The following is a 14801-nucleotide window of genomic DNA, read 5'->3' on the forward strand; positions in this document are numbered from 1 at the left end:
CATATATTACAGTACCATAAAAAAAAAGTTTTTCATACTAATAACACCAAAATAATTCATTCTTCCATACATGTATTTTACACGAAAATTACTACTATATAATTGTATCATGTATTTTACAGTACCATACCGTGTATTTTACATATACTACATACTATATACAATTTTTTCATACTAATAAACTACATACTAACTAATAAACTACATACTACATATATATAAGTATCAGATAACTTCAGTTCTAAATATTAATACAACATTACAACTTTAGGAATAAATATTATCAGTACTACATATACACCAAATGCTTCTTTAGAATGAGTGAGAGAGAAATCAGAGAATGAAGTTGAAATGTTGAATAGGAAGGAAGAATAAAGGAATAGTGAGTCACGTGACGTGAGTGTACAATATTGCAATTGGATTGGAAATATAATAAATTAATTATAGAAATTCAAAAGTTTAGTTAAATATGCGGTTCGGTTTTGTGAAATGAAAACCGTAAACCGAACCGAACCGTGCGGTTCAGCCCAAAAATCATCCAAAACCATCCAAACCAACCGCGATTTTTGCAGTTTTCGGTTTGGATTGGTTCAATTTGCGGTTTTCCTTTTGGATTGGTTCGGATACGATCACCCCTAACCCTAATTAATGGTTTGATTATCCATTCATATAATCCTGATATAATTAAATAATTACTAACCGGTTAAATTATTTTGGATTCGGTTATTATCCAAATCCAAATATTTTAATTCTCAAAATAATTTTTTTTTTTGAAAAAAAAAATTGGGAAAAATAATTTTTAAAATTGGATTTTTTTTTTTAAATCGGTTATATAATCATAACCAAATTTATAACCGATTTTATAACCAGTTTTGATTAAAATGTGGTTATGTTTATTAATTCAAGCTATTTAAACGGTTTTAAAATGGTTATGATTTGATTTTTAAAAATAACCAACTATGCACCCCTTTACCGCTAACTCACACTTATTGATTTTCACATGGTATATAATAGTTATTTATATTTAATTATCAGTTATAACATTTGTTTTGTTATACTCATTTATAAATAAAATATTATCCTAAAAAATAATCACATTAAAATAATATGAATTTTTATTAAGTATAAATATATTATCAACACTTTAAATTAATCACTAATTAAATTAAATATGTATAAAATTATTATTTCATAACAAATAGACAAATAAAGGAAATTAATCACAATATTATTTATATGTTAAAATTATACTTTTATAAAATTATGCATGTTTATTACTAGTGTCCAGAAAATATCTCAATAAATAATAACATATATGCATAAACTCACCTAAAAATAATAATAACTTCTAATTCATATGATGAAAATATATGTAGGTATATGAAAATATTTAACAGTAGTAAAGATATATAGAAAATTATCTATATATATAACATTTTTTGTCTAACAAAGAACATTGCCTTTCAGTTTCTCACCCAGGGTTCATATGTTTTTTGTGTTATTTTTTTTTTTGAACAAAAAGCCTTTCAATTTCTTTTTTAATATAATCTAATATCTACCTCGGGGACACATTTACGCTACCTCTATCTTAGTTTTGACTTTGACTAACAGAATAAATCGAAAGAATTAACGTGGTGTTAAAAGATCAAAATGGGCCCTATATAAAATTAAAAGATAAAAATGTATTTTTCTAAATCAATACTATAAAAATAAAAAAACCAAATAAATTTGATTTGAACAAAAGTAAAACATATACGGTGGATGGATGATATGCAAAATCCAAACCTAAAATTCAAATAAATAACCGACTTAGCAGTGCAGTGCAGTGCAGAAACCTACATTCTATTGTTCCTTTGCCGCGCTGCTATTTCTCTTATTCAATCCAAACTCGTCGTTGGAGATGTATCCATTGTTGTCTCCCTCAAGTATGGAGGTGAGCAACCATATACATGATGATATTGTCTTCTCTATTCTCTCCAAACTTCCTCTCAAATCTTTCAAGCGATTTGAATCTGTATGCAAATCATGGTCTCTCTTATTCTATAACCCTTATTTTATGACTATGTTTCGCAACTATTTCGTATCTAAAGATCATTCTTTTTATGATGATATATCTTTCCTCTTACATTTGAAAAACGATGGTCTTTTATACTCTCTTTCTGGTGAGGGGTCTGAGAATAATAAAGTTAGATTTCATTGGGAAAAGCTTTCTCTAAGAGATAGGGGAAACAACTTTTCTTTTAATATTTCCGATCCCATTAGTTTTAATGGCACTCTCTGTGTCCAATATTATCACAACGGCTATCCAAAAATAATGTTGTGGAACTCGGCTACCACAGAATTCAAGATAATTTTTGAAGAATATGGTCGTTTTTCAAATGAAAATGATTGGTCCGATCATTATCAAGTCGGTTATGATCATGTTAAAGATGACTATAAGATGATTAGACACACTCAGTGTCGTCCTAGAACAAGTCACGGAATTTCTTCCTTCTGGGAGATATTTAGCATAAACAATAACTCTTGGAGGAAAATTGATGACGATTTTTCTCACTCATGTAGAAGTAGAAGTGTACGTGGATGAAGTGTCTCGTTGGTGTGAAAAAACGGGAGCACGTACATATTTGGTGTCATTTGACTTCAGCAAAGAATCTTTTATTATAACACTCGTGCCCTCTCACATAGATGATGATTTTGATTTTATTTCGAAAAGGTGGACAAGGGTGAGTAGTTTGACTGTATTAAATGGATCTATTGCTTTTATAGTACATTATGAAGAGACAAGTACGTTTGATATTTTAATTTTGGGTGAACTCGGTGTTGAAGAATCATGGACTAAATTCTTTATTGTTGGGCCTTTATCTTGCCTTAAGATTCCAATTGGAATAGGGAAGAAGGGAAATATATTGATAAGCAAGAAAGACAACGAACTAGCTTGGTTTGATATAAGTACCAGAACTATTGATGAAATTGGTGTTACAGCAGAAACTCATGGCAAGATATATTTCCATAAAGAAACCCTTCTTCCAAATGGAGAAATATATAATAAATTTTCTTCTTGTTTTCACAAGCAACCTTTATGAGTATGGCTATTTGAATTTTACATTGTACTCTGTTAGTCCATTTATGTATGCAGATTGATATGATTTTTATTTCAGTTTCAAATGTAAGGATGATCTTTTTGCCTTTTCCCAATTCCTCAGATTTTAAGAATAAATAGCTAATATTTGTGAAGGTTTATAATCTTTGTGTAATTTGAAATATCTATGCCACTATGCTTAATGTTATGCTTTAGTTTTTTCTTGTATGTTCCAAATTAGGGGTGCTCAAAACCAAACCAACCCAATAGAAAACCGCAAACCAAACCAAACCAAACCGAAACCGCAAAAAATCGCATTTGGTTCGGATTAGTTTGGGTCATTTTTTAACAAAACCGCACGGTTCGGTTTGGTTTGCGGTTTGTATTTTGTAAACCGAACCAAACCGAATCAAACCGCATTATGTTACAACCTAAATTTTACTTAACTCACATCCAACCCAAAATTAAACCTATTATACATTAGCCTTATGAATACGAACAACTTTCTCATCCTTACACATATAATTTCAGTCCCGATCTTCTCAAATCTCTAATAACATTATTTCACCTTCTTTGCTACATACATCTTCCCTCTTCTTCTATAATCTTTACTCTCCTATATTCTTCCTTTTTCACCTTCTCATTTTTATGTAAATGTTCTGTATTTCAGTTTCATTTTTATCGCAATCTTCTTCTCTAATCTCTCAACACTTTTTCTTTTTCTTTTTCGCCTTCACTAATCTTTCGTCTCTTCTATTTTTTTTGTTTCATTATAATAATTTTATATTGTTTTATGCTATTATTTTATGTTTAATATTCCACTTTTGTCTAATTTAATTTTTACATATTACATTGAAAATTGTTGTCAAAATATGACGAGTTTTGTTGTTATTTGTTAGTGTATGAATGTCTAAATATAAAATTATGTTGTCATATATATGTGTCTGTATGGCTCAATAAAATATTTGTAAAAAACCGAACCAACCGAACCGAACCAAACCGCATTAGTTTGGTTTGGTTTGGTTCGGATTTTTTTTAAAAGTCAACCGAACCAAACCAAACCGCACTATTTTTTCTCTTGCGGTTCGGATGATTTTTTTCGTCAAAACCGCCCAAACCGCACCGCGAGCACCCCTATTCCAAATCATCTAATAAAATCAAAGCAGACCAGAACAAACAAAAGTAGAATTTGAAATACCGAAAAAGAGCTTTTCTACATGTAACAGTTTCTCAGCTAAGAGAGCTGAAAGTTCGTGCCGAAGCTGCAAATATTGCCAAATATCAGATTCTATATATTTCTGAGTCTGTTTCCATATATCAGCTTCTGTATATTTCTGAGACTGTTGCTTTCTGTAATGCATCATAGTTGTTAGTCTGCTGACAATAAAGTTAGGATTTCTCTTGCAAATTCCTATGTTCATTGCATCACATGGCCACTTTAAACTTACTTCAAAATGGCAGTGTTGATGTTGAAGTTATTGTTACATGTTCACTTTTGAAGTAAATGTTTCCTCTACATTTCCTATGATGATCAGAAGGTCAAGAGGGTTTGTATTGCTTTGGTGCCAATCCTCACTGCCAGCCACATGGGTCGTATAGATCTCGCAGGAATCTAAGAAGCCTTGCTGGACAAGGCAGGTTTCAGAAGAAGCATGATGCTGCTGCTGCTGGTTTCGGAGTTCAGGAAATTGTTCTCGCCACTATGACTTCATATATATACCCTTCTAATGCCAAATGTCAATGAAGACTCAAAACAAGTGCAACACAAATTAGTGTTAATTACATTATTGATTATTTTAATAATAGAGCTAAGTCTTGCACGGTTAGGTCCAAAGGTTTTTATTGAAGTTGCTACAAATTTCTAGAGTATTCTTAAATATAATATGTATGAAAATATAGAACATCCTAGAACTATAAGTTGTATTAATATGGTAGAACAATCTAGATGTATAAGTGTATGGAAAAGATAGAAGAATCTAGATTTATCATGACAATAACATATAATGAAAACTCTAGAAGGAACTAATGTAATGTAGAAACATTCACCACCATTGAGAGGTTGGTGACTTGAGCCTATAAATAAGCAATTGCTACATTGTAAATAATCATCCAAGAAATCAATGACATAGCCTTCTTTCTAAACAACTCTCTAAAACTATCTTTTATCAACTATCAACTAATCAACTACTAACAGTTTTGATCTACCTTTGAGTTTTTTTATGGCTTGTGTGATTTATATTTAAAGAGGTAGAGAGATTGAAAAATACTATGAGAGAAACACTACAAGAAAAATGGTTTCCAACGATTTATTTTTTCCATGTGAAAATCACGTCACAAAAAGGAACATTGTGAAGTGAAATTCATGTCGCAATGCACTTCAAATTTAAAAAAAAAAAAAAACAGGTTTACACATGTTATCATGTGTTTGTATTTTGGGGTATTTAAAAATTCAAAAATTCGTTTGTGATGTAAAAATCAGGTGGCTAATCAGTGTCATACAGATAAACTCAGCAAAAGCAACGAACGCGACAACATCAAAGGAAAAAAAACAAAAGTCGTTTTCATTTTTCTTCAAACATCTTCTTCCTACCATCTTCATACCTCCACCACCTTCCATCTCCTTTACTAAATATCGCTTCGTCCAAGCTCCACCACACCAGAGCTGCCTCGTCGGAAACACCACCACCGCTACAAAGGCCCCGTTTCTGATCACATGCGGTTCGATCTTCCACTTTTCTCTTTTGCGATGTTGCTGTGTTTCCTCATGTTTCGCTTGTGCCCTTTGTGTGTTTGCTGGAAGTGAAGATGTAGAAGACAATGACACTGAAGTTGCTTTTACTTTCAATTAAAAAAAATCAAAGTTGTGATGTGTTTTTCACGTGATAAAGTTGTTAAATTGGGTGTTGTGATGTGATATTTTTCTTTGAAGTGGTTTTTTGGTGGCTAATGAGTGTTACTTAGTAAAAATAGGGTTTCTTGTTCCGAACTCACGTGACTATTAGAGAGATTCTTCTGCCTTATTGTGGACTTTTTTTTCATTTTTTAAAAGTCATCGTGGTGCTTTAGATAATTCATTTTATTTGTTATCGTTCCCTTACATTCAATTTTTTGGTGTGCTTAAAATTCTAAACAATTCTTCTAAAACATTTTAAATTGTTCTATCAAATTTATAAAAGAAAAGAAAAAAAAAACAATTTTATAAGGTTGAGGTATGGACAACTTTAATGTTAAAATAGTATTAAAGTTTCTTACAATTTTTTGGCCGTCCGATGTTTGTAATCGATGTGCACCCACCGTTAAAAGTGAAATAATACTCTCAACAAAAAACAAATTGTTTAAAGAAACCAAAATTTAAACGCTAGTCATTAATTCATTACTTTATTAATTTTGAAGAAACAATAAGAGTAAGGCTCAAAAAAAATTAATGTATGCCTTTTATTATTTATTTTATACATTTTTAAAAGAGTATTTTCGGTGTCAATCATTGCTAGGAGACTATGAAATACAGACACGATATAAATATTGGATACGATACGTATATGATACATAGATATATCCATCATTAAAAAATCAAGGACACGACACATTTAAGATGATAACAGTAGGAGACAGAATATGGTTTTCTGGCTTATTTCATTCATAAACTGACAGCCTACAAATAGGCAAATACATAACTGAAAGTACCATGAAAATAGGCACTATCTAACACGTTCAAAATAAACTCCTAATGACTAGGTAAACTGAAACAAACCTACTAGGTAAACTGAAACAAACTTACTGACACTCCTAAATACTAGGACAACCCAAACGTGCAAATTATTAAATTTTCTCAACAATCCCTCCCTTAAACTGATGTTCTAGACACAGATTCAGTTTAATAAGAGTTAAACTTTGAAACTTCATTCTTCAAGTTGAAACTTTGAAGTAGAAACACCAAGTAACCTCCTGAGCTTCTGAAATGCAGGAAACTTGAGAGGCTTGGTTAGAATATCAGCTATCTGGTCTTCACTTCTGCAGTAAGTAAGATTAATGACTCCATCATTTGTGAGATCCCTCAAAAAATGATACTTCACATCTATATGTTTGCTTCGACCATGTAAAACTGGATTTTTTGAAAGCTTTATTGCTGAACTGTTGTCGCAGTAAATCTGAGTAGGTCCATCCTCCTTAAAATGCAGCTCTTTAAGAATTTTCTTTAGCCATATAGCTTGACAAGCACAAGCTGTTGCAGCAACAAATTCAGCTTCGGTGGATGATAATGTGACAATAGGTTGCTTCTTTGATGACCATGAAACAGCTCCTGTTCCCATCTTGAAAACATACCCAGATGTGCTTTTTCGATCATCCGAATCTCCTGCATAATCACTATCTGTAAACCCAAACAGATCTGACTTTTCTCCACTTCTGTAGAACAGCCCGTTGTCCTTAGTACCTTGCAAGTAACGAAAGATTCTTTTTGCGGCCAAGAGATGAATCTCTGTGGGACATTCCATGTACCTGCTAATCACACTTACAGCATGCATTATATCAGGTCTTGTTGTTGTCAAATACATTAAACTTCCCACTATTTGTTTGTAAATAGTGTCATCAACCTTCTTTCCACCGTCATCTTTGTTTAACTTCGTACCAAACTCAGATGGAGTATTTACAGGATTACAATCCTTCATTTGAAACCTGTTCAATATATCTCGCACATACTTCTTTTGAGAAATAAAAATTCCAGTAGAAGATTGCTCCACTTCAATGCCAAGAAAGTAATGCATCATGCCAAGATCAGACATCTCAAATTCAGCCATCATGGATTTTTTAAAACTTCCAAACATGGCTGTATTATTTCCAGTGTAGATCAAATCATCTACATATACGCAAACAATGAGCATTTTTCCTCCATCTTCAGTCTTTGTGAAAAGTGTATGTTCATAAGGACATTTTTGAAATCCTTCCTTCAAAAAATAAGTTTCTATACGATTATACCAAGCCCGTGGAGCTTGTTTTAATCCATATAGAGCTTTCTTTAACTTATACACTTTGTGCTCATTGCCAAGCTTTACATAACCAGGAGGTTGATCGATAAATACCTCTTCTCGCAAATCTCCATGGAGGAATGCTGATTTTACGTCCAACTGGAAGACAGGCCATGAGTTTTGAGCTGCCATAGCAATCACCAATCTGATTGTATCATGCCTTGCAACAGGAGCAAAGACTTCTTTATAATCAACACCAAACTCCTGCTTGTAGCCCTTAGCGACCAAGCGTGCCTTGTGTTTGTCAATCTTACCATTCTCCTTCAGCTTTGTCTTGTAAACCCACTTTACACCAATTGTTTTCTGCCCTTTTGGAAGATCACATAGTTCCCATGTGTCATTTCTTTCAATGGCTGTAATTTCAGCATCCATAGCCTTCCTCCATTTTGGTTCTTTTACAGCCACTTCAAAGATGGTAGGATCACAATCTGAAAATAGAGCAAAGTGTGTAAGTGGGTCGTCACCTTGGTCAACACCAGTTACCTCATAATCAATCATCCATGCTGGTCTCCTTCGAACACGTTGAGGTCTTTGTGATTCAGCTGTAAGTGGGCTTTGATCAGTTGGGACTATTTGAGTGACTTCATCTTCTTGCTCTTTTTCCATAGGCTGCTGTCCTTTCTCCTCATCATCAAAATCAGCTGGAATACTTTCTTTAACACCATTTTGATTCCATGACCAGGTGCATTTTTCATCAAATACCACATCACGGCTGATGACAATTTTCATGGTGCTAGGATTGTATAGTTTATAAGCTTTTGACTTATCACTAACACCAAGAAAAATACATTTTTCTCCCTTGTTGTCTAGCTTCCTCCTCTTCTCATCTGGAATATGGGCATAGGCAATGCATCCAAAAATTCGGAAATGATCTACGGTAGGTTTCCTTCCGCTCCATGCTTCCTCTGGTGTCATATTTTTAACAGCAAGTGTAGGACTTCTATTCAATAAATGAGTGCTCCAATTAACTGCTTCAGGCCAGAAACTTTTTGGAATGCCACTTGTTGTCAAAAGGCTACGCACCATATTCATAATAGTGCGGTTCTTCCTCTCGCATACACCATTTTGTTGCGGTGTATAAGCTGCTGTAAGTTGTCTCTTGATTCCATGGTTCTCACAAAAATTTGCAAATTCATGTGAGTTATATTCTCCACCACGATCCGTGCGAAGAATTTTTATTGGGTTTCCAACTTCTTTCTCAACAAGCGCTTTATAGCATTTAAAAGCTACAAAGGCTTCAGATTTTTCTTGCAAAAAATAAACCCAAATCCTACGACTATAATCATCAATGAAGGTAATTATATATCTTTTACCTCCATTAGATTGTGGTGTTATTGGCCCACAAATGTCGGAATGAACAAGCTCCAATGTTTTCTTCGCTCTCCAAGATTTTCCTTGTGGGAATTGATTACGGTGTTGTTTGCTAACAACACATTCTTCACAAACTTGAGAAGAAGCTGTAATTTGAGGAAGCCCTGTCACCATGCCTTTTTGTTGTAGTGTTTTCAGTCCACCAAAATTCAGATGCCCATAGCGAAAGTGCCATAGCCATGCCTCATCTTCTAATTTTGTCGAGAAGCACGAATGAGCTGTGTTGTGGAGATAAAGTGGGAACATACGATTCGCCGTCATCATAACCTGAGCAATTAAGCCCAACTTTGCATCTTGAATCTGACATACTCCATCTTTGATAAAAATCTCGTATCCTTTTTCTTGTAATTGACCCACACTAAGCAAGTTGGTTTTTAAATCTGGCACAAAAAGAACATTAGTGATAGTGTGGGTGGAATTTCCTTTGGTTTGGATTGTTACCTTTCCTTTTCCCATAACAGAAATTTTGGAGTTGTCACCAAACTTAACAGAGCTGCGAAAGGATTCATCCAAGTCAGAAAATGCCTCCTTATCTCCACACATGTGGTTGCTGCAGCCAGTGTCCAAATACCACATGTTTTGTTGAGTTTCTTCCTTCACGTGACACACCATCAAAAGAGACACCTCCTCTTCCTTTTCTGCAAAGTTAGTTTGATCTCCACTTCGTTTATTCAAATCAGTTTGACATTCGGATTTATAATGACCATACCTATGACATCTGAAACATTCAACACTGGATTTGTCTGCTGACTTTGATCGATAAGTTATTGAGTGGTGGCCTCCGCGTCCTCTGCCTCTTCCTTGAAACTGACTCTCTTGATGATGATTTTGCTGTTGGTTCCCACGATCATTGTTGTTTCTAACTCCTCTATATCGACCTCTACCTCTTCCTCGTCCTATATCGGCTCTACTAGGTATGAACTGATTTTCTGATAAGGTCTTCAATGCTTGTTCTTCCTTTTCTTGTTGGTTAATTTTTTGTTCATGAACCAACAAGGAACTTTGCAATTCATCAATTGAAAGTTCATCAACATCATTAGCTTCTTCTATCGAACAGACAACAAAATTAAATTTTGGTGTCAAAGATCGAAGAATCTTCTCAACAACGGTGACATCTGTTGTCTTGTCTCCATGAATTCGCATCTTGTTAACAATAGCCATCATTCTTGAAAAGTAGTCCGTAATAGTCTCTCCTGATTTCATTCGAAGTAATTCGAACTCCGAACGAAGTGCTTGAAGCTGCTGCCTCTTTGTTCTTGTTGTACCTTGGTATTTCTTCTTCATGGAATCCCAAATATGTTTTGCGGTGTCCTTGCAAAGAATGGTTTCCAAAATTGTGCGATCAATAGCTTGGAAGAGATAATTTTTGCTTTAAGATCCTTTAACTTCAGCCCTTCAAGCTCTGTCTTTTGCGCATCTGTCACCGTAACACCCGCTGCTGGTTCTGCTACTCCAGAAACAACAACCGTCCAATATTCTTTGGACCTCAAGAAGTTCTCCATGAGCATGCTCCAATGGTCATAGTGACCATCAAAGCGTGGAATAGCTGCTTGCACAAAGCTATTTTCTGAAGCCATGGTTGAGAAAGAAAAAAAAAAAAAAAAGGAAAAAGAAACTACAAATTTTCTTGGTTCTCTCCCTCACAGTTCACAGTATTTTTTTTCTCACTGTGAAATCCCTCTCACGTAACCAGCTCTTGATACCATTGTTAGCGCAACATCGGGGGAGGGTCGAATTGTTGAGAAAATTTAATAATTTGCACGTTTGGGTTGTCCTAGTATTTAGGAGTGTCAGTAAGTTTGTTTCAGTTTACCTAGTAGGTTTGTTTCAGTTTACCTAGTCATTAGGAGTTTATTTTGAACGTGTTAGATAGTGCCTATTTTCATGGTACTTTCAGTTATGTATTTGCCTATTTGTAGGCTGTCAGTTTATGAATGAAATAAGCCAGAAAACCATATTCTGTCTCCTACTGTTATCAGTGGTATCAGAGCCTTTGGTTCAAGAAAAAGGGACCGGCTAAAACTTGTAGTTGAAAGTCAACGGATACATGTAGTTGAAGAGAATCAACGGATACATGTAGTTGAAGTCAACGGATACAAGTGTATGTGGAAGAGGAGCTTCCACATGAGGGGGAGCATTGTGTAAGACTCACACTTGAGGGGGAGTGTTGAGAATCAAGTGTGAGTGTGGATAATAGTCCCACATTGGAAATGTGTGTGGTGACTTGAGCATATATAAGTGGGAGAACCCACTCACCTATCACCTTAAGGTTTTAGGTGGAGAAGTGGTGTCTCTCCCACAAAGGTGTGTTGCTCAAAGGAATGTCCCGTGATTATAAACAATGCTCCCGAGCTCGACCCTCCCCCGATGTTGCGCTAACATAAGATACATATGATAAAAAAAATAAATTAAACATGAATTAAATCATTCTCTAACGAAAATCAATTGAATTTGTAAAATTTGATAGTAATTGGTAAAGGAATTATGAGGAAAAAAAGAAAGTAAAAGTTGAGAGAAAAATAATTAAGAAAAAAAGTTTGATTCTTGTAAGAGAAAATTGAAAGTGATGAGATAATTAAAGTTGAGAAAGGAAGAATTAAGGTAGAGGAAGATTGATTCATATAGTAGAAATATGAATAGTCATGAGATTAACTAGCCATATCCATAACGTATCGGAGACGGGTAACTAGAATATCGCGTATCAGGGGCAGGCACTTTAAAAAAAAAAAAAAAGGAATATCCTTTGGGGGAGGCACTTTGTAACACATTGAGAGATGAACCATAACTAAGAGCTTTGAGCAAAACAACACATAAATTAAATGGGAAAACCAGTAGAAGCAGCAGCATGCTTCTCCTGCATCAACTTCTTTTGAACCCTGCCTTCCTCAGCAAGGCTTCTCTCAGAAAACATTAACTTGAACATACAAAAATATTTAAAATCCAACATTGTACATGTGTATGAAAAACCAAGCTGAAGCTAAATTGAAACATATTTAAGTATAGAGTGATCAAACTAAGAAATTCCAATCAATGAATCTTTTTCTACTCATGCATTACAGAAAGCAGCGATCTCAGAAAAAACTAAAGCACAATTTAAGCATAGTGGCATAGATACTTCAAGTAGAATGTAATGAAATTCAAACAAAGATTTATCAAACTTCACAAATATAACCTATTTATACAAATAATCTGAGGCAATTGAGTAAAGGCAAAAAATCATTCTTACAATTGAAACTCAAATAAAAATTATACCAATTTGCATACATAAATGAACCAAGAGAGTAAGCCTTCAAAATAATATTGATAAAGCAAAAATTCTTATCATCAAACTGTTTCTTAATTCCGCATAAGCTTGATAATAACAAAGACATGGGCATTTGACAAGCCACTTTGTGTACAAGGTAAAATTCAACTGGCCATAATCATATCGCTTCCGAGTCGTGAAAACAAGAAGAAAAGTTACTATATATTCCTCCATTTGAAAGAAATCTTTTTTTATCCAACAATATCTTGCCATGAGATTTTGTCGTAACACCAATCTCATCAATAGTCCCGGTACTTATATCAAACCAAGCTAGTTTGTTGTCTTTTCTTTCTGATCAATATATTTCCCTTTTTCCCTATTCCAATCGGAATGTTAAGACAAGATAAAGGCCCAACAATAAAGAGTTTAATCCATGATTCTTTTACACCCACTTCACCCAAAATTGAAATATGAAATGTATTTGCCTCCTCAAAATTTACTATAAAAGCAACAGATCCATTTAATACCGTCAAAATTCTCTTCCTCGTCCACTTGGTCGAATTAAAAACAAAAACATCATCTATGTAAGAGGGCATGAGAGTTGTAATGAAATATTCTTTGTTGAAGTCAAATGACTCCAAATATGTATATGTTTTCGTTTTTTCCCACCAATGAGACACTCCATCCACATACACTTCTTCACCGCATATATACGAGTCAGGAAAAGAGCTATGAATTTTCCTCCAAGAGTTATTGTTTAGGCTGAATATTTCCCAGAAGGAAGTAATCCCGTGATTACTTCTAGGAAAACAATGGGTGCGCCTAATCATCTTATAGTCATCTTTAACATGATCATAACCAACTTGATATTGATCCGACCAAACGTTGGAATATCTATAAGATTCAGCATAAATAATCTTGAATTCCGTGGTAGTCGGTTTCCATGCGATAAATTTTCGATCGTCACCAATCTAATGATATTGGAGAAAAAGAGTGCCGCTAAAACTAATCGGACCCAAAATGTCAAAAAAATAGTTGTTTCTCCTCTCTCTCAGAGAAAGCTTTGGCCAATCTAATTTAACCATATTCTCAAATCTCTCACCGGAAAGAGAATACAATGCATTTTCGCCTTTCAGATGTAGGAGAAGAGACATATCATCATAGAAAGAATGATCCTTGGATAAGAAGTAGTTGCGGTACATAGTCATGAAGCTAGGGCTATCAAATAATAGAGACCATGGTTTGCATACACATTCGAATAGCTTTAAAGATTTGAGAGAAAGTTTGGAAAGAATAGAGAAGATAATATCATCAGGTATATGGTTGCTCACCTGAACATTTGAATCAGTCAGTGTTATATCCATCTCCACCGCGAAATAGCACCGTCGCCGTAAAGGAACAAGAGAGTGGCGCTGCACACTTCAAGGCAGGTTTCTAAATAAATTTGTTAGGTATTTGAAATTTATATACACCCAAAATATGATTCAATGCAATGCCCGGAAGGTTTCAAGAGAAAAAGGTTTAGGGCTATGCAGTATAAAAAACAACAAAGTAACCACGTCACAATCATAATAGAGTTATTTATTATAAAACTTAAATACTTTTTAATAATTTATGTGTTTTTATTTTTGGGTCTTTTACCTTTTATTTTGGCTTTATGCACTCAAGTTTTTAAGAGAAAATTGGGATTGAATTGATCTTGGGAGAGAAGGGTTGGATTTTAGGAGGGGGTTTTGGGAGAGGAAGAGTTCTGGTTTCGTTTGCTGCAAAAGAAAAAATGAAAGTTGTTCGTGAATGGTGGTGGAGGGAAGTAAAATGGTTAGATTAATAGACAATGTAGCGACGTGGATAGCACATCGCTATTTTCTACGTGAGATACACGTCGCAACATGGCAACGGTAACATTCATCAATGCTTCTACCTGCAAAGCTGCCACTGTGTCACATCAGTGGAACGTTGTTTTTTATTTCTAAATGTAGCGGCGTGATACTAACGTCACAACCAAATTTTTCAAAAATTTGAATATTCCCCCCATTTGAACGTTACGGCTTTTAATGAATTAATTTATGCATTTAATGTAGCG

At 34.3% G+C, this 14801-nt stretch overlaps 2 pseudogenes; one reads left to right on the top strand and one right to left on the bottom strand.

Annotated features, from left to right (window-relative positions):
- Positions 1 to 1927: 1927 nt before the first annotated feature.
- On the top strand, positions 1928 to 3083 carry LOC131657504 (putative F-box protein At3g17490; annotated as a pseudogene).
- Positions 3084 to 12896: 9813 nt separating this feature from the next.
- LOC131657505 (F-box only protein 8-like) lies at positions 12897 to 14082 on the bottom strand (annotated as a pseudogene).
- Between the last annotated feature and the right edge of the window lie 719 nt (positions 14083 to 14801).

Source organism: Vicia villosa, linkage group LG3 (genome assembly GCF_029867415.1).
Source record: "Vicia villosa cultivar HV-30 ecotype Madison, WI linkage group LG3, Vvil1.0, whole genome shotgun sequence".
In the NCBI taxonomy this organism is placed as follows: Eukaryota; Viridiplantae; Streptophyta; class Magnoliopsida; order Fabales; family Fabaceae; genus Vicia; species Vicia villosa.